Consider the following 27,073-nt stretch of genomic DNA (forward strand, 5'->3'; position numbering starts at 1 on the left):
ATTGCCAGTAACATGACATTCCAATCGGTAACACATGCTTTTCTTGAGGTTAAAATTACTATTTTAAATAAGTCAGCAAAGACAATAAAAATTTTGCAGATGCTATTATTTTTCAAGTTTCTTATTAATGCTGTAATTCAAACTCTCCTCCCCCATATAAGGGTCTCCGGGCTGGAAGCTCTCAACTGCTGCTTTGTAGACTGGATAAGACACTTGTATCTCTCAGGACCCCTTTGTTTCCTCCTCTGAGAAATGAGGGTAAGACTTGACTTCCTCTCTCCCTCCCCTTTTCCCAACCTCTCACTCTCCTTCCCTTCTTTCTTCCTTCCCTGAACTTTTATTGAAGACATTCTTTGCATCCTAGTTTAGACTCAGACACTTCAGCCAGAATGCTATAATGCTTAACAAGTCTCTCTTCCTCCAGTATTATTGCCCCCAAAGTCATTCTCAAGAAACAACCTGAGTAATGAATCTAAAATTCCAGTGTGACTCTATTCTTTCATGGTCTAATAAAGATAATTCTACCTGACCTGGCTCCCAGTGACCTTTCCATAGCTTCATCTCAGGCCACTTCCCCCCATTCTCTCATCCCAGTTACTGCAACATTCCCAATGTAGTGAGAGCCCTCTCTGATTGTTTTGCACAAGTAAGCTCCTACGTCTTCTTCAAATGCTTATCAATTGTCCTCTCTTCTAAATGACCTTAAAAAAGAGTTAGTCTTTTTCTTCTCTCTAGTCACCACATTATCAGAGGGGAGTGTGCCTTGTCTCCCCCGGTTGCTGCTATGGGTGGAGTTCTTGCGATATCCCAAGAAAAGGCATTTTCTGAGGCTTGCACTGGAAGCTGAGCTATAGTAGAAAGCTTTATTTTTATGGAATCACACCCCTGGGTTTCCATAGTCCCATTTCCCTTAGTCCAGTCATAGAAGAACTGTAGGTGGGGTTTCAGGAGAGCCAAAATCAAAGCCAGCCAGAGTTCCCTTTCCATATTTTCTTAGTCCAATACAGCATCAGGCTAGGTTAGCTTGTGTTTCTGGCTGCAGTCCATCAATCCATTGCCTGTGGGATCCACATGGCCGTGGGCCATAGGGGCGAATGCGGAAGAGCTTACCTGGAACAAGAGTCCCAGGAGCCCAAGAGAGTGAACTCCTTTGTGTAGGGGATGACGTATTCCCAAATGTTTGCATGCTCACAGCGGCCACGCCCATTCTGGCCAACCATCTGTGTCCCCAGGTTGATTAACAGGCAAGTACCTTCCCCATTCACCCCATTTTTACTGGGCTTGTGTCTATTCTTCCCTTTGTTGGATCCCTTCCCTCCCTGGGGAGTGTGAAATTATAGCTTCCTAGTGAAGCTGCCCAAATGACATGCCTGTAATATCTGGTCTTTTCTTTGATCCTTTCCTATTATTAATAACTAGCTAATTAAAATGGTATTAACCATGCTTGGCATTTGCCTCTATGTAGTACTTATTTCATTGTATTAATTTATTATTATTATTATATTATTATTATTATTATGTCTCTTTCAGCCCTGGGCACAGTGCCTTGCACATAACCGGTGGTCAATAAATATGTGTTGAGTTGTGAGCATTTCAGTGATTTTTATTTGAAATTGAACTACATAAGTATCCTCAATTTTCAACATCTTTTTTATAAATCCAGAAATCACTGAAAATTATAAGAGTAGGAAAGTATTATTTTAGTATTTCTTAATCTAAAAAATTTATATCTGAGATGTGATTCTTTATGATTTCACGTATTGATAACTAAATAAAGCGGAAAATTTACGGCCATTTTAAAGTATGGAGAAATTTTTGGGCTTCTTCTAGGTGTTAAGAAGGCATTGGACAATTGCTCATATTATGGATTCCTGAGCTATTTCGGTCCCCCCAAATCAACACATCTGTTTCCTGCCCCGGAGAAAATTCTTTGCTCACCTGTAGTTTGACTTCATTTTATGTCTTCTGACATGTACTTGGAAAGCCTGTGTGACACATTTTCCTATAAATTTGGCTACAGCTTTCATTGAGCCAACTTGACCACTTTGCCTTATAAAAACACTATAAATTCCAGGATCTAATTGGCACAAGGATTACTTTTCCAGAGATGAAGCCAGATGCAGAGCAGGTCCCCAGTTATGTTCTCTTGGCTAGAATTTTTCTTGTTGTTTTTCTCCCCCCTAATAGTATCTCTGAACAATATTAGAAAATTGAGCAAAAAAATATTTTCGAGGGGTAGTTGAGCTATAATTTAAAGAAATACATAGAAAGTGTTCTTTACTCTTTTAGAACCCTTATTTTTTTCCAGCACCTATAAAAGCCAAAAATTTTACTTTTAAAATGCAGATTAATGTTATCTTTACTCTCTTACAACCCTTATTTTTTTCCAGCACCTATAAAAGTTTCACGTATAAAAGCCAAAAATTTTACTTTTAAAATGCAGATTACGCTGCATCTGCTGTTGCAGATTCTCTCCCTTTTGTCAAGCAGACAACCAGCTGCTCAGGCAGCCCCAGCAGCATGAGGAAGACTCAATGGCACAGAAATGGCTATAGCTTACTCTAGATAGTTTTAAGTATTAATATATCAGTGCAAAATTTTAAATCTTATATAGCTGTTAAAAGAATCATCTTTGCTTAAAAAAAAACACACACAGAAAAAAAAAATAAAAAAAAATAAAAGCCTTATGGCACCGGCTAGTGTGAGTCCCAGGTCTTCTATGGAGTTTTCAAAAGTAAGCCCGTTTTTTTTTCTTCCTAGTCGGTTCTGATTTGATATTCAGAAATAAAAAAAATCTTGATTCAAATATATCAAAAAAAAAAAAAAGAATCATCTTTGCCCTGGCCGGTTTGCTAAGTGGTTAGAACATTGACCTGCAGACTCAGTTGTAGGCCCCAGTCAGGAACATTGCAGGAGGCAACCGGTCAGGGCTCAGAATGTTTTGAAGAGATGATCCAGTGGACAAAAGAGGGAAGACTTTGGGAGTTCCCAATTAACTATGAAGCAGTTTTGATGTTGATGGTTTAGAATTTCATATATTTCTGGATAAATACCCTTTCTCTTTCTCTCTCTCCCCCTCCTCCCTTCCCTCTGCTCTCTTAAAAAAAACACACAAAACAAAACAAACAAAAAAAAAAACAAAAAAACTCCACGGAGCTAATGGAAAGCAACAGCTATGTAGCTGAAACCCCTCCTCCCTTCCCTCTGCTCTCTTAAAAAACAAACAAAACAAAAAACAAACAAACAAAAACTTCACGGAGCTAATGGAAAGCAACAGCTATGTAGCTGAAAATATTGAACAGAGATTTTAGCTGCCACTAAATTAGATTGGCTAAATACCAGGTATTTTGGAAGAACTGCAACTTTTATACAATTCTGATGAAAATGCAAAATGCTGAACCACTTTTGAAAAGTTAGATGGGTGTTTTTTTAATAATGTTAAACATCCATCTGACATACAACTCAGCCATTTGACTCATAGGTATTTGCCAAAATGAAATAAAACATCTGAAAAATTAGAAATGAATGTTCATGGCAGTTCTATTTTTTAAATATTTTTTACTTAATTAGGCACATAACCCATTTTCATTGAATATATTTACAAGTAAAAAGAACATTTTACCTAGCCCCACCATTCATAGCTAACCAGTTCACACCTAGTATGTATCTTTCCAGATTTAATTCTGTGCAAATACATATATACAAATACTTAAAAATATATGATCATACTATGAATACCATATATAATGGTATCTTGGTGTCTATTTAGATCTGCACCTTATTTAATGTGCATATAGTTCTGTACCATTAAAACTGCATAGCCTTTTGCTTGATAGATACACAAAAATTTATGTAATCCCATGTTACTGGACATTTTGTTTCACCAATATTTAGATATTGCAAACAATGCCTAAATCATCTTTGTACCTCTCTGTCTGGTATAATCAATTTCTTAGGATGAAGCCCTGAAAGTGGAATTGCAAGGTCGAAGAGATAATGAGCATTTTTAAGTCTCTGTGATGTTGTCTTTAAGATGTATCGTTACATCTTGCTTCCAAATCCCCGTGTGTAGCCGGTGCCCAGGCTGCAGCCCTCAGCACAGGTGCAGATGGTCAGATGCCCCAATCAACACTCCTGCCCAAGCTGTCGGCCTTTAGGCAGTGGAGCAGCTGAGGCACGGCCTGGAATTCAAATATCCTCTTGGCACTACAGGAGCAATCTGGAATATCCTTTCCTTGAGTTATATTTTCGCCAGATATCCCAATGGGGGCAATTCCTCTGCCATATCTGAAAATCTCTTCTGGTTCCAGGGCTATTTTTATTTTAAGCTCCTGGAAAATTTTAACTTCTCTGGTTTCATGTTTTGCCATGGAATCCAATTCTACCTCAAGTGCTTCAAAACGCCCCCTATAATCTCGGATTCATCTTTTTTTCTGAAATTTCAGGTGCAATCTCATCTTCTGTTTCCATTATGATGTCAACTAATGGGAAGCTGTGGTCTGGGATTGTGTTGTCCAAATGATCTGCGTGCAAGCCTGTGTATGTCCCGATCTCCAGTCTGGTGCTCCTTGTTGCTGTAATGCACCTCGTGATTGGATGTTTTGGAGCTTAGACAGCCGCAAACGCTGCAGAGATGAGCCCCAGAGTTGATCTGGAAGCACAGGAGTCACCTTGTGTCTGGGAGAGGAACCTCAGGAGGCATCTCATGTGAGTAAAAGTCATTTTCCCTGGGTAGCTGAATTCTAAAAACTTGTTGGGGAACTGCTCACTGCACAGCCACCACTCCAGGTGCCACCTCTGCCAAGCCCAGCCACACCCCCTTGCAGCTGGGGCTGCCATGGTGCCCAGAGTGTGCTCTGAAGACGCACCACCCTCGCTGGAAGGCAAGAGTTGGGCATCTGGGATCTTTAGTTTTATTAGGCACTTGGGAAGGATTGAACAAATTGTGGTGTATCTATCTATACAAGGGAACACTACTCATCGATAAAAATGAACAATTGTCAATACACTCAACAACATGGATGAATCTCAATGAGTGAAAGATGCAAGCAATAAAACAGTGTCTACCATATTTTTGTATTTATAAAAATTATGTAAATTTCAAATTAAGCTATGGCAACAGAAAGTCAGCGCATGAGGGAGGGGCTACAAAGGGCCAGAGGAAAGTTGGAGGTGATAGAAATATGTGTTTTATTGGTGTGGCGATAGTATCAGGGGTGAATCCATATGGAAAATCTCATCAAATTGTACTCTATGTGGAATTTATTGTTCTTTAATTCTACCTCAACAACCTTTTGTTTTAATATTTTTATATTATTTGTTAAAACACATGCACCTGCTTTACTTGGTCTTTTCTCACAGCAAAATTTAATTTTTTCATGGGGACTCAAAAGTCAATATTGGTGATTGGTCATCTTGGACTGTATCGAACCCTACCTGGAACTGAGGCATGCGGAGGTCATTTCCCTGTTCTGTTATTCTCAAGGCAAATATACTGATCTTCATAAAATTTTTCATCAAGTGCATTATAGTCCAGAAGTTGAAAGTGTGAAACAGATGAAAGCATTATAATTAACTAGTTATTATTAATAGAAAAGGACTGACAATTCTTGGGGGGAAGGAGGTGTGGGAGGTGCGGGAAGAGACTGGACAAAAATCGTACACCTATGGATGAGGACAGTGGGGGGGTAAGGGCATGGGGTGGGGTGGGAACCAGGTGGAGGGGAGCTATGGGGGGAAAAGGGGGAACATCTGTAATAATCTGAACAATAAAGATTAATTAAAAAAATAATAGAAAAGGAGCAAAGGGAAGGCCAGATATTATAAGCATGTCATTTGGGCAGCTTCACCGGGAAGCTGCAACTTTATACTCCCCAGGGATCCAACAAAGGAAAGATAGACATGTGCCCAGTAAAGTTGGAATAATATAGGGGAAGATACTTTTCTGTCAGTCACACTTGGGAACAGAGATCACTGGCCAGAATGGGCATAACCACTGCAAGCACATGAAGATTTGGAATACTTAATCCCCTGAACAAAGATGTTGGCTCTCTTAGTTCCTCTTGGCATGTTTGACTCATGGCCCAGGCTTGGCATTCTGGCATCCTCCCACGTAGCCCATGGCCATGCAGAATCCCATGTGCAATGGACTAATGGACTGCAACTAGCCAGATGCTGTGCTGGACCCAGCTCCAACATGGACAGGAAGCTCTGGACACTGGCTCTGATTTTAGCCCCACTGACACCCCAGCTGCACTTCTATGACTGGACTAAAGGAAACGGGACTTTGGAAACCAAGGGTGTAATTCCATGGAAATAAAGGTTTCTGCTATATTGCATCCTCCTGTGGGAGTCTCAGAAAATTCCTTTTCTCGGGATATCTCAAAGACCCCAACCCCAACAGCAACCAGAATAAACAAGTCATGCTCTTCTCAGCTAATATTGACACATAAAATGAATCTAGGAGGTAATGTACTTGGCATTATTGATTATCTTACTGTTAGCCTCCATATAGTCACTACCAACATTAAGATACATATTTAAATTAAATTAAATTAAATTAAGTTAAATTAAATTAAATAGAACATCAATCCAGCCTAACCTCACCTCCCAGTTTACTAAGCCGGGAGCCTAGCTATGAACATAGAATGATTGGAAAATCAAAGGGCCTGAGACATTTAAAAGGTATTGGTGCCCTAGCTGGTCTGGCTCAGTGAATAGAACATTGGCCTGCAGACTGAAGGGTCCCCAGTTCGATTCCAGTCAAAGGCACATGCCCGGGTTGCGGGCTCAGTCCCCAGTGGGGGGCATGCAGGAGGCAGCCAATCAGTGATTCTCTCTCATCATTGATGTTTCTATCTTTCTCTCCCTCTCCCTTCTTCTCTGAAATCAATAAAAATATATTTTTTAAAAAAGGTATTGGTACTTGTTCTTAGTCAAGCTCCTTTAATAAATACTCCACCTCAGGTACATTGAAGGGGATTTTGTGCCTTTCAGTTTCAATCAAGGGATTATAAAAAATTAAATTCTGGTCACATTGTCTCTTAAAGTTGATTATATCTTAAAGTTTATGATATAAATCAATCCTTACACTCCAAGTGTGAGGATTGGTAAGGACTGTCAGATATAAAGCAACAAAACAGAAGAGCTTTGACAAGTTATAGAAAAGAAACAAGAGTGAAAATCAGAAAATCATACCAGGACATTTTGCAATGTAAATATTTTAAAATAAGTTCTTATTTTCTCATAAATAAATATTCATTCCATATGAGCAGCCCTGATTTTCAGTCAGTTCTCAAAGAGTACAGACGCCAGGATATAGTTAGCCCAATAATAATTTGGTCAGAGGAGTTTTCACAAACTCACCAAAAGGGATTCTTGCTCCAGCCTTGGACAGGCCACCCAACCTGCACAGGGCAAATCCACAACAGCCTAGTTCTTCAAGAAACTCACTGTCATGTACAGTTGCATAAAGAGTTCAAACTACTTCATGTACTTAAAGGATATTAAAAGGTCTTCTTTCAACAATGAATTCAGTCCCACCTATTTACTTTTTGTCAACACTAAGGCTATGGATAATGTAATTATTTTGCAAGCAATATGCCTTTTGCCTAAAATAAACCAGCCTTCACTGTGATCTAATAAATATTGTATTTAAGTATTATCTAACTGTAAAATAATATTTTTACAACACTAATTATGAGAGAGGTACATTACACCGATTTTTTTAGATTAAAAAAATTGTAAAACATATACTTTCTTTAAAGAGGCAATATTAGAGTCCATCTAAAAACTCAAGAATCCTTAAATGATCAGATCATTAATGACACTGTCTTGAAAAAGAAAAAGAGATAAATGGTGTCACTGATAGGCCAAGGACTAGTGCATGAATTTAATGGCGCAAAAATTTCACCAACTTTACAAAACTTATGCATAAGAATTTGGTCAGCACTGTCAGTTCAGATAGTTCTTATATTTTATATGATGGCATTTGTTTAGTTTGCCTCAAGTGTTTTATATAACTTATAAAATTTAATCCCAACCAATTCTCCATAAAATGTAGAGTGAGAAACACTATGATTAATTTTTATAGTCAGAAAAGTAAAGTTTAAAAATACCTGGCGCAGCCCACAACATATTTATTTAGTAGCAAAGCTTCAGGTATATAACTTCCAAACCAACAGATTTCAGTTTCCCAAGCATTTTTCTTCAAAGGAAAACATTGCCATATATTGTTAATATGTATGTAAGGATCAAGGCCTTGGACAAAATTATTACAACCTCTATTCATACACTATTTATCTCTAAAGATCTTGGAACTATTGACAAATTTGCCTTTTTTTGCGGTTAAAGGAAGGGACAAGACTCATTTTTAAATATGGAGATTCAAAGTCTAGGGAGGCAATTTGTAATTCTGTTCCAATCTGAGACTTGGCCTGGGAATATCCCTGAGAGTCCTAAGGCTTGAAATAGCAACCTCTGCAGCTGTAGCTGGAACTGGGAGCACAGCGGTGGGGCTACTAGGTAATAAAGTCGGCTGATAAGTGTCTTCTGTTAACAACACAAGGTAGTCCACACAATCCCTTTAAGAATCAATTAATTTATGTCAGCTTTCTACTAGTAATTTAGTGAAATCTAAACAAGCATATTTTTAATCCTCACCTGAGGATGTTTTCATTGATTTTTAGAGAGAGAGGAAGGGAGAGAGAAAAATAGTGAGAGAGAGAGAGAGAGAGACATTGAGGGGAAAGAGAAACATCTATCAGTTGTCACCTTTAATCACCCCTAAATGGGGATCAAACGCTGACCAGGAGTCGAACCTGCAACCTTTTGGTGTATAGGATGATGCTAAAACAACTGAAGCCACCCAGCTAGGGCTAAACAAATATTTTTAATATGTCTATTTTTAAATTAGCACTTTCTCTTTTCACTGAAATTCAGGTATAAAAATTTGCTTAAGATTTTTTTACCTTATTAAAACTAGGTATAGTTTTTACTAACATCTAAAGAAGAAACTTATATAGAATTTTTAAAAATATCCAATAATACAAAAACTGACATAAAAATTAAGAGGATATTATATTATTTTGGGGTGAGGAGCATGTTAGACAGAATTAAACATTAGAAAAGAAGTTAATATGCCATTATTTTGAACTATTTTAATTTTTTTCCTTTGGAGTAGTTTCTGTATTCTAGGGTTTGAGCAAGTTTGTTACATATACAAGCTTAAATATATCACTAAGTTTTTATATCTCACGTCAAGTGAGGAAATGGGTAGCTATTTGGGATACCATTGTAATTAGCAAGTTATTAATAATAGGAAAGGAGCAAAGGAAAGGTCAGGCATTTTAGGCATGTCATTTGGGCAGCTTCACCAGGAAACTACACTCCCCAGGGGTCCAACGAAGGGAAAAGGGAAGACAGATGCATGCTCAGTGAACTTGGGGGGACTTTACACTCCCCAGGGGTCCAAGGAAGGGAAGAGGGAAGACAGATGCATGCTCAGTGAACTTGGGGGGACTAGGAAGGTGCTTGCTGTCAATCACACCTAAGAATGGCCAGAACGGCATGCCCACTGCAAGCATGCAAACATTTGGGAATACACAATCCCCTAAATAAAGGCATTTACTCACTTGGGCTCTTGGGACTTAATTCCCTGAACTAAGAAGTTTGCTCTCTTGGTTCTCTTGGGATTCCTGTGACGCGGAGCTTTCGGGACTCTTTTGCTCCTGCTTCCCTGCATTCACCCACGTGGCCCATGCCCATGGGCACCTCACACACAATGGACTGATGGACTGCAGCTAGCCGAATGCCGAACTGGACCGGCTCCAACATGGAAAGAAAGCTCTGGACACTGGTTTTGCTTCTACCTTTAAGAAGCCCCAGCTACACGTCTTTTATGGTTGGACTAAGGGAAATGGGACTTTGGGAACCCAGGGGTATATACAATTCCCTGGAAACAAAGCTTTCTACCATATCTCATCCTCCCCTGGGTGCCTATGGAAATGCTTATTCCAGTGGTACCCCAAGAACCCCACTCTCAGGAGGCCCATTTTTCTCCAATAACAGTTGCAGAGGGCAGCTGGCTTGGTTTGGCCTCATTGAATATTGCAGATATAATCTTGTGAATTTAGATTCACTAAAATTAATAATGGAAGGATAGGCCCAGAAAAAACTTGCACTTTTAATTTTTACTCTATAATTCCCTGGAAATAAAGCTTTCTACCATATCTCATCCTCCCCTGGGCGCCTATAGAAATGCTTATTCCAGTGGTACCCCAAGAACCCCACTCTCAGGAGGCCCATTTTTCTCCAATAACAGTTGCAGAGGGCAGCTGGCTTGGTTTGGCCTCATTGAATATTGCAGATATAATCTTGTGAATTTAGATTCACTAAAATTAATAATGGAAGGATAGGCCCAGAAAAAACTTGCACTTTTAATTTTTACTACAATTAGCTTTGAATGTAAACTAAAATGAAATTTCAGATTATTTTTTAGATAGTCCTGCCATTCTCATGTTTAAAACATTAACTTGTTATTATCTAGATAATTTAAATTGTTTCTTAAAGAAGGAGTTGGGGAGAGAAAGAAGAGTTAATATTTTGCACAAAGCAGTTGTCAATTATCAAAGATGTCTGTCTGTTGATGTTATACTGAAAATATCAAAGTTCATGCTAAGTGTATGTATATGAATGTTTTCATCTAGAACTGTAATTTTCACTTGTAAGGATGAATTTCCCAATTTAGCATATAATTTGACTAGATTAAAATTGTGTCTCTCCAAAGCATGTGTGTGTGTGTATGTGTATGAGTGTATGTGTGTGTGTGTGTGTGTGTGTGTGTGTGTGTGTGTGTGTGTGCTTCCCTCAGGATCATTCTAAGGCTGTGCAGGAATGAGATTTTTCTTCTGACTCTCACATTTTAAAATAGCTCACATAAATTAGGCAGGAACTGCCAACTTTTTGGTTTATAATTCTCTCTTTGTGCTAATGCTGGTAGAGGGGCATGAGGGAAACGGGCCATGGGAAAACAATAGGTCCTTTCTTATCTTATTTATCATTCTACATAAACTAGAAGAAAGACAAGAGAGGGAGAAAGAAGGGAGAGGGAGGGGGGAGAGAGAGAGAGGGAGAGAGAGAGAGAGAGAGAGAGAGAGAGAGAGAGAGATCTTTTCACTAACAGCACCTGAGAAAACACCGACTGAATTGAATTTTTTCATCCCTCTGGCAAACCTGCATGCGCTCTTTGTTTTGGTTCTCCGCAGACAGGAGTTTTTTGTCTGTGCTAACTGGCCACCTCAGCTCTGACAATTTCAAATTAGGTCACTATTTATAATTCAAGGTATGTGTGAAAAACAAACGGAGGAGGTTGCTCTAAGGTAAAGACATTTAGTAAAAAAGAGACAGGGATGTCTTTCTTGAATAAAGTGACATTTTTAGTTATTTTTCTAAGTCTATTTCCCTTGAGGTACCCTTGGGTCACCAGTGAAGAAGAACTAAAAGAATCCTAAACATCCCCTGTGGGTCCCTATTGAGTCCCCAGATGTATTTTTTTTTCAAGTAGTTTGTTACTTGTAGGAAGGGTGAACATCTTAATTATTCAATAACTCCTCAAGTTTTACCCAAATGAAGTGTCAAAGAAATAATTTTCCCTTAGTTTAATCTTATGTAGCTTGCATTTGATTATACATTTTACCAAAGATTGATTGGTCCACTTCAGGTTTAATTTTAAGATTTAAATGACTGGCTTTTTCCCTTACTCTCTTGTATGGCCTGCTTTCTCTACCCCCTGCGACACTAATAAGTCTTAAGGGATATGCCTTTCTCCCCTTTGTTTTTAGGTGCCCCACTACTGATGCCTATGGGACCCGTACACTCATAACTTGGGATACAAACCTGTCATAAAACATAAACTCCAGACATATAAATATGGTAGACTTTTGCTAAAAGTCAGATTTGTACCTTCAGTCTACATGGACTTCATAGCACAAATAGAACCCATTTTTTCCTGTTTTAAAATAAGAACTTGTAGTCTCTTGAATTGTAGAGTCTCTGTAAGAACAACAGAAGGAACACTCAGCTAATGTCAGTGTCCATATGCTTCATTAAAGTGACCAGATGTCCTCCATTTGTCAAGAGGGACAGAGGGTTTTTTTTTCTCATTCCTGCTTATTCCCTCTAAAAAGTCTATCATGGATACATTTGCTGGCTCTCCTCCCAACTCTTAGTCATTCCGGCCTTGCTCTAAGAACACAATAATTGATAACCTAGTGCTTTGCACTTTGGGACTTGAGGAAATTAAAAATTTTGTTGCTCCTTTGTGGGTTCTGTCGTTTACTATATAAAAATGTATATCAGAATTCTCATCCTGCCTATGTAGTCATATAAAGTAAATTAATAATTTAAAGCAGGCAAGATCCTGTTACTGGGTGAAGTGTGTGTGTGTGAGTGTGTGTGTGTGTGTGTGTGTGTGTGTGAGTGTGTGTGGCGGGGGCGGGGGGTGTCCTCTTCCCCACTGGATGCTGCTGGGGGTGGAGTCCTTGTATATTCCGAGAAAAGGAATTTTCTGAGACTCGCACGGAAGGATGGGATATGGTAGAAAGCTCTATTTCTGTGGAATTACACTCCTGGGTTTCCAAAGCCCTATTTCCCTTAGTCCAGTCACAGAAGCATAGCAGTCGGGCTAAAATCAGAGCGTTTTCTTTCCATATTGGAGTAGGGTCCAGTACAGCAGTAGGCTAGCTGCAGTCCATTAGTACATTGTGTATGGGCCACACAAGTGAATTCAAGGAAGCAGGAGCGAAAGGGCCCCGCAAATGAGAAGTGAAGCACATTGCTCCAAGAGGAACCAGACAGTGGACTTCTTTGCTCAGGGGATTATATATTACAAATTTCTGCAAGTGGCCACACCCATCCTGGCCAACCATCTCCGCCCCCAGGTGTGATTGACAGACAAGTACCGTCCCTATGTCATCCCAACTTTACTGAGTATGTGTCTGTTTTCCCTTTGTTGGATTCCTCCCCTAGAGTTTTGCAGGGAACATTCCTATAATGTCTGGCCTTGCCTTTGTTCATTTCCTATTATTAAAAACTTAGTTACAATGGAATCACACCAACGCACATTTTAAATCTTTTAAGTGCAGAATTAAATAATAAAATGTGATCTCTTTACATAACAACTACTGTCAGGAAAAAATTGTCCAAGATTTGGAAATGGGAGGAAGATTACTGGATGTCTTTCAGATGAGGGCTGGGAGTTGTCTGTTGGATTCTTTAATGACTATCAGATCCTTAAGGGGTGTGCACCTTTGAGTAATTTTGTATTGATTAGGTCAGGTATTTGTAAACATTTTAGTCTCAGAATCTTATAACGTTCTTAAAAATTGAGGACCCATAAACAGTTTAATTTATATGGGTTTTATCTATTGATATTTAGCATATACATTAAAACTAAGAAATTAAATGTATATTTGTTCATTTATTTTTAATACCAATAATAAATCAATCACCTCTTAACATAGGCACCTACTTATTTTTAACAAAATGATTATATTTTTTCAAAATAAAATGCTTAGAGGAAGAGCAACATTATTTACAATTTTGCAAATTTCATTAATGTTTGGCTTGATAGAAGACAGCTGGATTCTCATGTCTGCTCCCGCTTTCAATTAATTTCAGTTCTTTTAGTTGGAGTACATTAAAAAAAAATCTAACCCCACACAGAGATATAGTTAGAACAGAAAGGAATATTAAAGAACCCTTTAATATAACTTTGCGTGTTCTTTATATTACGCCTTGGTTGACAAATGGTAGTTTCTTGAAGGTTACTGGCAATGTGGAATCTGAAAATATACCAATGAACTTTTCAAAGCGTTCCTTTTAAATGCATCTATCTTGTACTTTAAATGGTTCATTTATGTATGTTTGATAATATAACATTGTGCATTTGTCATTTAGAAAACAATGGTTTGTGGATATAAGCACATTTTCTAAATGTTGACACATTTGACTTCCAATATTTTAAAAAATCAAATTTCTTCATATTACTATCAATCCCAGCAGCCATTTTTTCAAATTATATGATCGAAGCGAAACACATAATTATTGTTGTTTAGAGAATAAGTATAAAATGAACATGCCATTGATACCAGTGTAATTAGCTAGTTATTATTAATAGGAAAGGAGCAAAAGGAAGGCCAGACATTATAGGCATATCGTTTGGGCAGCTTCACCAGGAAGCTGCAATTTCACAGTCCCTAGGGAACCACCAACCCATCCCCCCCGCCCCCCAGATCACAAGGGGAAGGTGTCCAACAAAGGGGAAATAGACCCACGTGCAGTGAAATTGAAGTGACTAGGGAAGGTGTCTGTTAGTCACACCTGAGAACAGAGATCATTGGCCAGGATCAGCATGGCCACAGCAAGCCCATGAACATTTGGTAACACATAATCCCCTAAACAAAGAAATTCTCTTGTTGCTCTTGGCTCTTGGCTCATGGGGCTCTCTCATTCACGCTTCCTTGTGGACCCACATGCAATGTACTGATGGACTGCAGTGGGGAGCACAGCTGAGCTAGCCTGATGCTGTATTGGGCACTGCTCCAATATGGAATGGAAACTCTGGCACTGACTCTGATTCTAGCCCTATTGAATCCACAGCTACACTTCTTCATTGGCAGGAAAACGGGGAATGGGATCTTGGAAACTCAGGGATGTAATTCCACAGAAATAAAGCTTTCTACAACATTTCATCCTCCTGTGTGAGCCTCAGAAAATGCTTTTACTCAGGATATTGCTAGGATTCCACTCCCATTAGCAACATGTGGAGACAAGGACCTCTCCCTACTGGTTAACACCATTAGACCCAGGGAACCCACTAAAATATATATATTTTAAAGGGATGATTGCCCAAGTATGTAAAACTATAAGCACAAAGGTATTCATCACAGTATTGTTTATAATAAAGATTGGAAAGAACCTAACAGATTTTCCTTAATAGATAACTTGTTAAATAAAGTGTGTGAATACAAAGAAAACAACAACAACAACAACAAAAAACAGATTATTTTATACCCACTAAAATACTGTGTGTGTGTGTGTCTTTAATGTCAAAAAGTGATCACCCCAGTATGTCTAGTATCCATCTGACATTACACATAGTTATTACAGTATTATTGACTACATTTCCTATACTGGACTTTACATCTTTGTGACCATTTTTTAACTGGCAATTTGTTCTTATTAATCCCTTTTACCTTTTTTCACCTATCCTCCCACTTCTACCTACTGTCTAGTGACCATCACTTCGTCTCTGTATCTATGAATTTGTTTCTGTTTTGTTTGTTCATTTATTTATTTACTTATTAGATTCCACATATAAATGAAATCATATGGTATGGTATTTGTAACTGACTTATTTCACTTAGTATAGCACCTTCTAGGCCCATCCATGTTGTTGCAAATGGCAAGATTTCACTCTTTTGAAGAGCTGAGTAATATTCCATTGTATATATATTCCACATGTTCTTTATCCACTTGTCTATTGGTGGACACTGAGATTGCTTTCATATCTTGGCTATTGTAAGTAATGCTGCAATGAACATAGAGAGGCAGGATAGAAACTCTTAGGGAAAGCTCCTGACAAGTGGAATGAGGAAGTCGAAGTGGATATCACAGGCCAACAAGCTGCTAGGTCCCCTCACCAGAGCCCTCACCTTCATGCGTGATCAAAGGGAAACAGTCAATGGCAGGAAGTTCCTGTGATAATAGCAGAAGGCAACAACGAGAACTGACTAAAACTACATCAATCCAAGGTAGAGGAAAATTGACCAGAGAATGGCCCCAAAGCTCATTATATCATCATTGTAATGAAAACTGACACCACAAGTAGAAGGGGGAGTGAGGGGAATGAACGCTATGACACTTCTGGAAGGCACCCTATTAGAAACAAAACCCCTCCTAACCAAAGTCAGAATTTGGAACCACAAAGTTGAGAAACAACCCACCCATCCTTGGAACCACATAAAATCCCCAAAACTGAATGATAGTGACACACAACTCAGTCCCTAGTTCACTACGTCCACTCAGATGTGTACTTTCACTTATTTCAAGTGGGGTGCTGTGAGACTTGCAGCCAGGGGGGCCAGGCAGCAGCCAGTCCTGGGCTCAACCCCTGATCCTGTCTCCAAGAACCCTCTCTTTCTCTACCTAAACAGAACTTGCTTTAGCTCACACTTCGACTCATTCATGAATTCTTTCTTGTGTGAGTCAAGAGCCTGGAGGTCCAACCATGCCAGGGCAGGGCAGCCAAGACTCAGAACTAGCCCAGTGACAATGAGTGAATATATCTTCTCAAATTATTGTTTTGGATTAAAAAAGAACAATTTTAACCAACTATTTTACATTATAAAGAAATATATTAACGATTATGAGTATACTAGAGATACTCATGTATGCCATAGTATACATTTTCCATTCATAGAACAGAAAAAAAATGAAATATTCAATAGTTGTATGTCTTTTTTTAAAGGATGGCATACATATACATTTCTTGTAAAACTACTGAAAATTATTTAAAAATATATTTTCTAAGTACACTTAAAGCCTTTTTTAAAATAGTTTTTCTTTATATTCAATTTAAGTTTCTGAGCACTCAAGAGCAGCCATAATAGAATTTAAAAATCACTAAACTGATGATTCAGCAGAACTGGGTTCTCAGAGCTAATAGCTAGAAAAGTATCTCATGAGTAAAACTAAATTGCTGATATACAGGATCTCTGAGTCCTCTAAGTTCATAATAAAAGAGAAATTTCTATTCTGTTTAAAGAATTACCTTTCTTTTTCTTTTTTTAAAGTAAAATCATGTAACCCCAAATTGATTGAGATAGAATAATATGTATATTTTAATATATTTTCATTTTCTAAAAATAAGCAAAGGGTCTATATTGAATTTCTAATTTAAAAAATTTTCATTGTATTGTATAATGTGTTTTTGAAGCCAAAACTGAAATGTTTTAGAAGCCAAACCCAGTGTAGAAGATTGGTATTATTATTGCATCCACAGAAGTCATAGTTTCTTATTTGGCTATACCAATACAGGAAGAGAAAAACAAAACAAAAGACATAACATTTTAAAAGCCAACCTGAAAATAATTTTTATCTTAATCATAACTTTTTATCTTAATGGTAAATAATTTTCATCTTAATGATGAAGTAATTTAAGTAATTTTTACTATCCAAGAATCTTTCTATATCTCAGTTGTAAAAAAAAACAAAACAATTTTACCGTCTCCAGACAATGTCTGGTTTATTTTTCATGTATTCCCATTTTGCTACCATGTTTACTGATAATTAAAGAAAATTTAAATAGATCTCTCACTAAAAACAAATAGGCAAACAGCAGCAAAAAGAACAATAAAATATCTGTCTCTCACTATAACCAATAAAATATTGTTTTAATTTCTTGGCAACTATGAGAATGTTTTTGTTGTTGTTTAAATCATATGCACCTAGGTGTTACTAGATAGGAGATCCTGGCTGCTAATGGGGGTGGGGTGGATTTTTCCTGATATTCCAAGAAATAAGAATTTTTAAGACTTGCATGGGAGGATGAGGTATTGTAGAAGATTTATTTATCTGGAATCAAACCTCTGAGTTTCCAAAATACCATGTCCCTCAGTTCCACCAAGAAAGAAGCCCTATTTTTGCCTTTAGCAGGGCTAAAATCAGAGCAGTGTCCCATTTCCTTTCCATGGCTGCACAGTCCAATACAGCACCAGGCTACTTAATTTGGGTTTCCTGCTGCAGTCCATCAATCTGTTGTGGGCCATGTGGGCGGATGAAAGGAAGCCAGAGCAAAAGAGCCCCATGAGTCAAGAGTCACAAGAGAAAGAGAACTTCTTTGTTTAAGAGATTAGCATTCCCAATTTTGTGTGTGCTTGCAGCGGCCATACTCATTTTGACCAATCATCTCTGTTCCCAGGTTTGACTGACAAGCAAGTATCTTTCCTATGTCACCCCCACTTTATTGGGCATGTGTCTATCTTCCCTTCGTTGGCCCCATCCCCCCAGTGTTTTGCAGGAAATAAGCTAGTGGTTCTCTGGGAAGTGCAAAGTTGCAACTTCCTGGTGAAGCTGCCCAAATGATACCTATAATGTCTGGCGCCATTGCTTCTTTGCTTCTTTTCTGTTATTAATAATTAGCTGACTATAACAGTATCATAGGGAGGATTTAAAGTGCTGTAAATTTGGGAGGGAAATTCACAGAATTTGGGGTTTTGGTTCATGTGGATTCACCCAGTCTAGTTTTATTTAGGTTAGGTTTCAAATGATTCCAAAATTTCTAAACAAGGCCTGATATTGCTGCCAATATTTGCATGAGTGTAAACTATTATTATCCCTAATGATAACAAAAGCAAGCAATATGCATTTCTAAGTACTCATTGCACATAAAATGCTTAATGACATTTTCAATTTTTGAAGGTGCTGCTTTTATGGTATATGAATTAGAACATACTGAACTAAAAAGTTGATTTTATAAAATTTTAGCATTAGTAAGATGGAAACAAACAATTTAGGCCCATTGAAAAAACATGATCACTTATTAGGGACAAATGAAAAAGTATACATTTTTATCATGTGTTAAATCATACATGTTTTTATATGCCCTAAAACAATCTGAATACTATTGAAGAAATTATTTTCCTAAGAAGTGCTTTGTTTGATATTAATGCATGTACATTGGAAAATGTTTTCTTTCTTTCCAGTACATTTGTTTATATGTTTTAACTAGAGGCCCAGTGCACAAAAATTCATGCACTCAGGGGTGGGAGGAGTCCATCAGCCTGGCTTGTGGCTGAGCAGAGCTCCCCCTGTGGGAGTGGACTGACCACCAGGGGGCAGCTCCTGCACTGAGCGTCTGCTCCCTGGTGGTCAGTGCGCTTCATAGTGACCAGTCATTCCTGGGAGTTCTGCCCTTAAGGTCAATTTGCATATTATCCTTTTATTATAAAGGATAGCAAATTACTTGCTTTCCAGCCATATCTCTTATAATGTCTTGCTAAAGAAAAGTGTAGGCAAACTATATAAAGTATGATGGTATGAAGGGTGAAGGGAGTTTTCACAATGAATTAATTATATTTATGTAGTACTTTTATTTACAAAGTTATTTGCATACAGTGTTTCATTGCTCATTAAAACAACTCCACTGTGTAAATATTATCTACAGTGATCAAATGATGACACTGCGGCCCAGAGAGATGAACAATTTCTAGTTATCTGGTGAATTTAAAAAAAGCGTCCACCTCTTCTGACCTCCTATCGAACGTTCTTTTTACTACCACACTGAGGGAGGGGATCATTAACTCAAATACTGGAGGCTATCATGCTGACATGAATCCTTGATCATAATTGACCTAAATTATTCTGATCTACAATGGTTTAAATTAAAATCCAACAAACAATTGCTCAATTTCACTTTATGCTGACTACAGAGACCTGGCCTTAGAGGGCCTGGAAAGGAAAATCTATTACTCAGAAAATAAAGAAAAGCTTTTATTGAATTGAATTAAAGTGATTCATTTATTTTTTCTTCTTCTTTAAAGATCTTTTCATTGATTGTTATTTTTAAAAATCCCTTAGGCAATTCTTTATAAATGAATAAGGTTGATTTTGTGATAAAACTAAGTTCTGCTACTTACTTTTTTCCTCCCTTGGAGTGCTTGGAACTTTTTTTCCTCTTCACATCTACTTTTACTTCATCTATACATCCCCAAGTAGCTTTTTTTTTCATTCTTTCTACCCTTTAATCTCTTTTCTGCTAACCTTAGGTGAGCTTACTGCAAAGATCCATTTGTTGTAGGGTATTTAAGAGCAAAAATTTAAAGAACAGAGTAATGTATTTAATATTCATCCACTATTGATTCTGCCTTTATAAGCATATATTGAGCTGAAATATTTTTTATTATAGTCAAATTTTTAATCAGTGTCTCATGCTGTTGAACAAAATCTTTTGAGATTTTACTAAGTGTAGGGGTCTGCCCTAAGTACTGGGAATTAAAAGATGATTGGGACCTAGTCTTTGATCTTGAGAAGCCTTGAGTTGAGTAAAATTTTCTAGGTTAGTATGTTGGCATGCTTATTTTTGGCCTATTGTCAGATTATTACCACAATTTTTAATAGGTCTTTGATTTAGCCATGACTCTGTGACTGACACTCCACACAAGGGCATTTCATTGGTTATATTACATTGGAAAGAAAAGGATGGGTTAGATAAATAGACCACTAGGCCTCCGTGGGCAATAAAAACCAGCTTAACAAAGAATGGGTTGCTTACACAGACTCAGTATTGTCAAGCATGGAAAAGTTGGAGTTTGAAGAACCATAGTTAATTATGTATTAAAGAAAAATTACAACTCATTTTCTGACTTTCCGTCTGACTGATTTAATTCCTTTTTTTTTCATTTTTAAAAAACTGGTTTGAATTTCCTAGCTGCTATCACTACAAAACCTGTGTCTTGTTAGTTCAGAGGGATAATACTTTGAAGAGATTTATATGAATCATTTCAGACACATATCAATACTAAGGTTTTTTCATAATCATAATAATTTTTTAGATTAGTTGATTAAATATTGTCTAGCTATGAAGTAGGATTTTTTCCCAAGATTTCCAAATGGTTACAAAAACAGTGAAACCATATATTTTATTGGCAAAGAGCTATAAGGATTTGTCCCTTCATCAAGAATTGCTAAATGCTTTAGTGTATAAATTGTTTATACGTTTACTACGCCCTCCACCCAAATCTGTTCCACTTGAGTGTGAGTGCAGGTTCTTTGCTTACGGTCTCCTAGGCAGTACCGGCCTCTACGGCTCACATGTGACTGAAGCCAAGATGAGATGAGAGTGATCTGATCACGAATGGAAATGTTTAAACATTGTCGGTGTGGATCCACTCAAAGTTACTGGGTTTCCACTTGAGATGGAGCCTAGAAATGTATTTTAAATGACATTCCATCTTCCCTTCTGCTTGTCTCTGAAAACCCTTGCCTGTCTCTTGTAGCCGATGTGACATATAAACTCCTCCAGGAGGACAGGCAGACAAGCACAGGGTTTGGTTCCCAGCCAGCTTTGTTCCAACAGTTGTACGAGTGCCACATTCATGAAGCAAACGCTCATTTTCTGGCCCCACTACAGGATTCCAAGTTTTCTTTCCAGATGGCTGTGCAGCGTCAGCTCCACCAGCAGGCTCCAGTCTTTATCTGCCCAACAAAAGACACATCTGCTTGACCGTGGAATATTAGCATAGCATTTCTCATCACAATACCAAGAATCATGCAACTGGAGATATACATGTAAAAGACAATCTTGTGAAGTTAATAGTGGCATGGAATTGTTTTTTCTTGGCCACCCAGCCTAAGAAATGATATGTCCTATCTAATGCTAATGATATGCTAAGGCCGCTCAACCACTAGCTATGACATGCACTGACCACCAGGGAGCAAACAGTCGACCGGTTGACCAGTCATTATGACTTGCACTGACCAGGGGGCAGATACTCTGACCAGTAGGTTAGCTTGCTGCTGAGGTCCAGCCAATCGGGACTAAGCGAGACAGGCAGGACATGCCCTGGAGCCCTCCCACAGTCTCTCCCTGGCTGGCCAACCTCTCGCGTCCCTTCCTGGCCCTGATCGTGCACTGGTGGGGTCCCTTGGCCTGGCCTGCGCCCTCTTGCAAACTGGGACTCCTTGGGGGATATTGGAGAGCTGGTTTTGGCCCAATCCCACAGGCCAGGCCAAGGGACCCCACTGGTGCACGAATTCATGCACCAGGCCACTAGTAGACTTATAAACAAGTATGAGACAGATGAGGAGGACATGCCTGAAGGTAACAGAAGAGGCAGAGTAAACAACATTGCTCTGGGGAGGGAAAACTGTAGGAGCAGGGAAGGCTCCACAGAGGAAAGGCCTTCTGCTGAGCACGTGCTGGTTTTGACTGATTGATTTGTTTCTGTTTCTTATTGTCTCCCAAAGTGAAGGAAATACCTTACTCAACTTAACATTCATAATTTAACTTCATGGGAATGACCTATTTTAATCCCCACAATAAATGCCTGGTATGTGTGTGTGATTCCTTTTTACATATGAGAAAGCTGACCCTCAGAGATTAAGTGACTTACTCAAGGTCACATAGCTGGTAATTGGAGAAACTGGAGCTAAAAATACTCGCCTGGCACCGATTCTCCTGCTTTTTTTCACCAACATGCTGTCTCTACTTAATGGAATTTTGGCTTCATAGCCATAATATTTTGTGACTTAAAGTCAGCTCACAACTGATTATCCAATTTGATTTTGGTTGACCCAAATGCTAAAGAATTTCTCCCTGTGTTATTTTTTAATGCAAGTATTAAAAGAACAAAGAAAATTACAGAAATAATGTTTATTGTGTAATTATTAAACACCAGGCAAGGTATTTGTACTTGAGAGATTTAACTCACAATAATTTTATAATACGGCACTTTGTTTCCATTTTATAGATAAGCAACCGAATCTTGGGGTAATGAAGTAACTTGCCCAAAGTTGCAAGCTATGCATGTAGAAGAGCTTGGATTTAGTCCCAGTCGTCTGATTCCAGAACTCAGAGACTTCACCACTAATATCTGATGAGACACAGTGTTAGTCCATTCTGATAGCTCAAGAATTAATGAAATAAATGGCCCACGCTATCTGGAGACCCTTTCTAGACTTTTAAAAATATAAGATTATTCTACTGTATAAACCTGAATGGAAAGTAGAAAAGATGTGGTATTGGGAAACCTATACTATGCTTTTCCCCCATTCATTACTTTATATCTGTTTTAAAACATATATAAAACAAGATGTCGCCAAAACTGGTTTGGCTCGGTGGACAGAGCGTCGGCCTGCGGACTGAAGGGTCCCAGGTTCGATTCCGGTCAAGGGCATATACCTTGGTTGAGGGCACATCCCCAGTAGGAGGTGTGCAGGAGGCAGCTGGTCGATGTTTCTCTCTCATCGATGTTTCTAACTCTCTATCCCTCTCCCTTCCTCTCTGTAAAAAATCAATAAAAATATATTTTAAAAAACAAACAAAAAAAAACATAAGATGTTGCAATAGCTTCAGATTTATGCATAACACATTTGCATATTAGTGATGGCTTTTAGACAGCAAAGCCAGTGTACATAGTGTGTGCTGAATGCTCCCACATCCGTCTCTTCCGTTCACATTGTCCCATAAGTGCTTTCCCAAAAATATAACAAGGTGATACCTTGTTACTATCACTTTGGCTCACCTTCTAGATTTGGCCAAGAACTAGGAGAATCTGTTGTTTCAACTTTTCAAATGTGTTTGTATTTCTCTATCTTCAAAGGGCTTCTGGATTTTTCTCTGCAGAGCATGCAGGAAAAAGAGGAGAAAAGTTGGGAGAAAGAAGAAAAGAGACAATATAAATTTCTGGAGTCTGAGAATCAGGGTGCCTTCTTTTGATTCATGACTCTAAATTGGGCTCCGTAGATGCTAAATTAGAGTGTGGTCATCTAGTAGACTTAGAGATGTCTGGATTCTCAGAGGAGCATTGTGGTCAGTGTGGTATTTTACACAATATTAGTAACTAGTGATGAAAAGAATTTGTGGATGAGTCAACCATTTAGTGCATCAAATGCTCTGGTTCTTGTTCATTAAATAAAGCAACAACAACAAAGAAACAAAAGAAAACAAGATATAAACACCCACTATGACACTTAGAATGGACTTACAGAATATCTGTTTAAATTTTTAAATATATATACACACACACACACACACACACACACACACACACACACATACTAGAGGCCGGCACATGAAATTTGTGCACGGGTAGGGTCCCTAGGCTGGCCGCTGCCACTGGCCGCCCTCTGTGTGTGGGGCAACCAGCGAGGCAATTGGGGCTCCGGCGCTGCCCGTGTCCACCGCCATCCACCTCCAGTTCCCCATTCCCCATCAGACATTCGGAGTCTGCCGGATGGGGAAGGAACTGAGAGGTTGGTAGCTCCTGCTTAGTGTTTGCCCCCTGGTGGCCAGTGCACGTCATAGCCGACTGGTCTTTCCGCCATCCGGTTGATTTGCATATTACACTTTTATTATATAAAAGATTCTTGAATCAATTTCTAGATTGTTTATGCTTTAGTCATGTGATAAGGTCAGGGATCTAAATGTATTTGAAAAAACTAAATAGGCACCATTTGTCCTAATTGGAAATCCAGATTTCATAGCAATTATAGTATGTGGATTAAATAGCAATTGAAGGGCAGAGGAAATACCAAGAAGTCCATGCACCTGTTATCGATGAGTGTGGTAGGCTGAGAGTGTGTGAGCTATTCCATGAATCAGGATCAAAAAACAAAACTTAAACCTAAGAAGAAAAAAGACCGTCATTGGCATGGGGTAACACTTGATTTAATCAGACACCTTACATTGAGGGTATATATTTATGTTGAAAACAAATTAAATATTGAAGTTCTTTCTGAACATTGAAGATCTTTCCTGCAGGCTTAATTTTCCTAATGGTTAAATTAATAGCAACTAGTTCACCATCCAGGTAATTCAGGGGAGTCATGTTAGCCTAAAATGAACATTTATTTGATAGTGGGAAACGTCCACATTCTTAAACTCTTGTAAAATTCATCCTAAAATTTTTTTTCTGTATTTTCAGTTGCTGAAGGATATGGCATGAATCAAATGCAATATGGGAGTGCTATTTATTACAATTAATTCAATATTTTTCTGCTCATCTTCTGGACTGGCTGACTACTTCATCTTCTGGGGCTGGTTGGCTCTGGAAGAATGCTTTCGGAAAGGTGCATGGAATATAACATTGCAGCTTGCTCCCCCAAAACAAAAAATGTGCATATATTAAAATGAACTGAACAGCTGGCAAAAAGCTTCTTAGAAGTTGTTTTTATTTTAAAATAAAACATGAGACTAACTGAATTACTGTTGATTGAAGTTTAGCTCTTTTGAGATTGCAGAATTACATATTTTTTTGCTGCCATTATATGAGGATACATTTTAAAGAGATATCTTGAAATAGAAATATGTATTTTAAGTGCTAAGTGCAAAATTAAAAGAGGACTTTTTAACACCATCTGGGAGGAAGAGAGTGAGAGGGAGAAAGAGGTTACTAGGGGGAAGGGATACAGAATGACAATTAGATAAATGTGACAAGTAAAGGGAAGCCATTTATATAAATCTGATTTCTGAATTATTCTGCTTTGTTCTTCCACAGAAACAGGAAGTGCTGTGTCACATGAAATAATGGAAATCATAAATTCTCGTATCTTCTTGAGGGAAAATTGTGTAGAATCTGATTAAAAATTAACGTGGTGATCAAAACAGGATATTAGCAGAGACTGTCATTGCCTTTGATCATCTCTCAGTATCACCTCTGATTCTAAGGCTATTCGTCACTCATCTGTAATGAGGCAGCTCATCTCCTGCATCAATTACTATATTAAAATCCTACAAGAATCCATACTGCTTCCCAGAGCACCAGCATAACACAAAGACTGAAATGCCCTTGTGACCGAGTTGTGTTCCAAAAATATAATATATCCACCAAAAATTAAGTCATTTTGCATCTTCTGTCACTAGACTTAATTATGTATTAGGTGACTTAAAGAAAGTTTTCTTTGATGATTGAAGGTAAAGTTATATTTGACGAGAATCCTCCTACTTGGAGTGAATTGTAAAAAGATAAGCTTTATACAGAAAGTAATTTACCAATCATTTCCAGAATCCATTTCTCTTTCTTCAGATATTGCTTTTGGGTTTAGCCTGATTTCTCATGCCTTATCCTAAAGTACAATTTCAGTTGTGCTGGTGACATTCATAAGAGAAAATTTCTTCCATTTTAGAACCAGAGCATAGACACTAAGATCATTCCTGTGGTAATTAATGGTTGCAAATCCAAGATATTACAACAACAACAGTGATAAAGTCAACATGATTATGCACATAACCAATTGCAGCCGCATACAATCAAAAGTAGCAATGGCAGCCACAGGCCGGTGTGGCTCAGTTGGTTGGGCATCATCAGGTGCACCAAAACATTGCTGGTTGGATTCCTGGTCAAGGCACATGCATGGTTTGTGGGCTTGATCCCCAGTAGGGGGTGTGCAGGAGGCAGCTGATCAATGTTTCACAATGTTTTACTCTTACATGAATGTTTCTCTCTCCCTCTCCCTTTCTCCCTCTCTAAAAAAAAATCAATAATAATGAAAAAGTGGTAATGTCAAATAGTTAAAAAATGAAAGTTCTGAGGAAAAAAAGAACAAAAAACTACCAAAGTATCAGCTGAACTCTTGAAAATTTTCTATCTAAATTGTTTTTTGGGGTTTAGTTTTTTTTTTTTTAATGTGATGGAGTTTCTGTTGCCCTGTTGTTGTTTTTTTGTGTGTGTGTGTTTTTTTTTTCTTAGTGTTGAGCCAGAAAAAATATTTTATACCTTAAAATACCAACTTAGTGATGTTAAATAATCATAAAGTCATAAAATTTTAAAGTGAAAAAGGGAAATGTAGCCATCATTTAGCCTGTTTGCAATAATGACAGCTCATCAGCACTACCTAAATTGTATGCCTGTGTACATATATGTATATCTATTAAATTATACAAATATAACCTGTGTATATACGTATAGAAGTTATGCACATACAGGTATATGTATGTATTTTGTTGAGCCTCACTTCTGGAGATTCAGTCCTAATTCGGTAGATCTGGAGACTGGCAAAGCAAAGTTTCCAGTGATCAGGCAAATGTGGAAATCACTTATGTCACAACTTCCACAACTTTGCATTTGAGGAAACTGAAGGTTTATGCAGACTGGCCAACCTACCAGTTGTCACGCAGCCAACAGATAGTAGTTGGGGATAAAACCCAGGCTTCCTGATTCTTGACTTTTTCCATTAACCCAGGCTTCTTCTTGATGTTTTATGAGAAATGGTTAATCCCATCTGTCACTTCACTTACAGCATTCTCTAGTTTTTGTTTAATAAAAAATTATTCATGCTGCTGATTCACTACTTA

General features: G+C 38.1%; 1 pseudogene; it reads right to left on the reverse strand.

The window, feature by feature from the left end:
* Positions 1 to 4,041: 4,041 nt before the first annotated feature.
* LOC102247416 lies at positions 4,042 to 22,257 on the reverse strand (annotated as a pseudogene).
* Positions 22,258 to 27,073: the final 4,816 nt, after the last annotated feature.

Source organism: Myotis brandtii, unplaced genomic scaffold, assembly GCF_000412655.1.
Source record: "Myotis brandtii unplaced genomic scaffold, ASM41265v1 scaffold581, whole genome shotgun sequence".
NCBI lineage: Eukaryota > Metazoa > Chordata > Mammalia > Chiroptera > Vespertilionidae > Myotis > Myotis brandtii.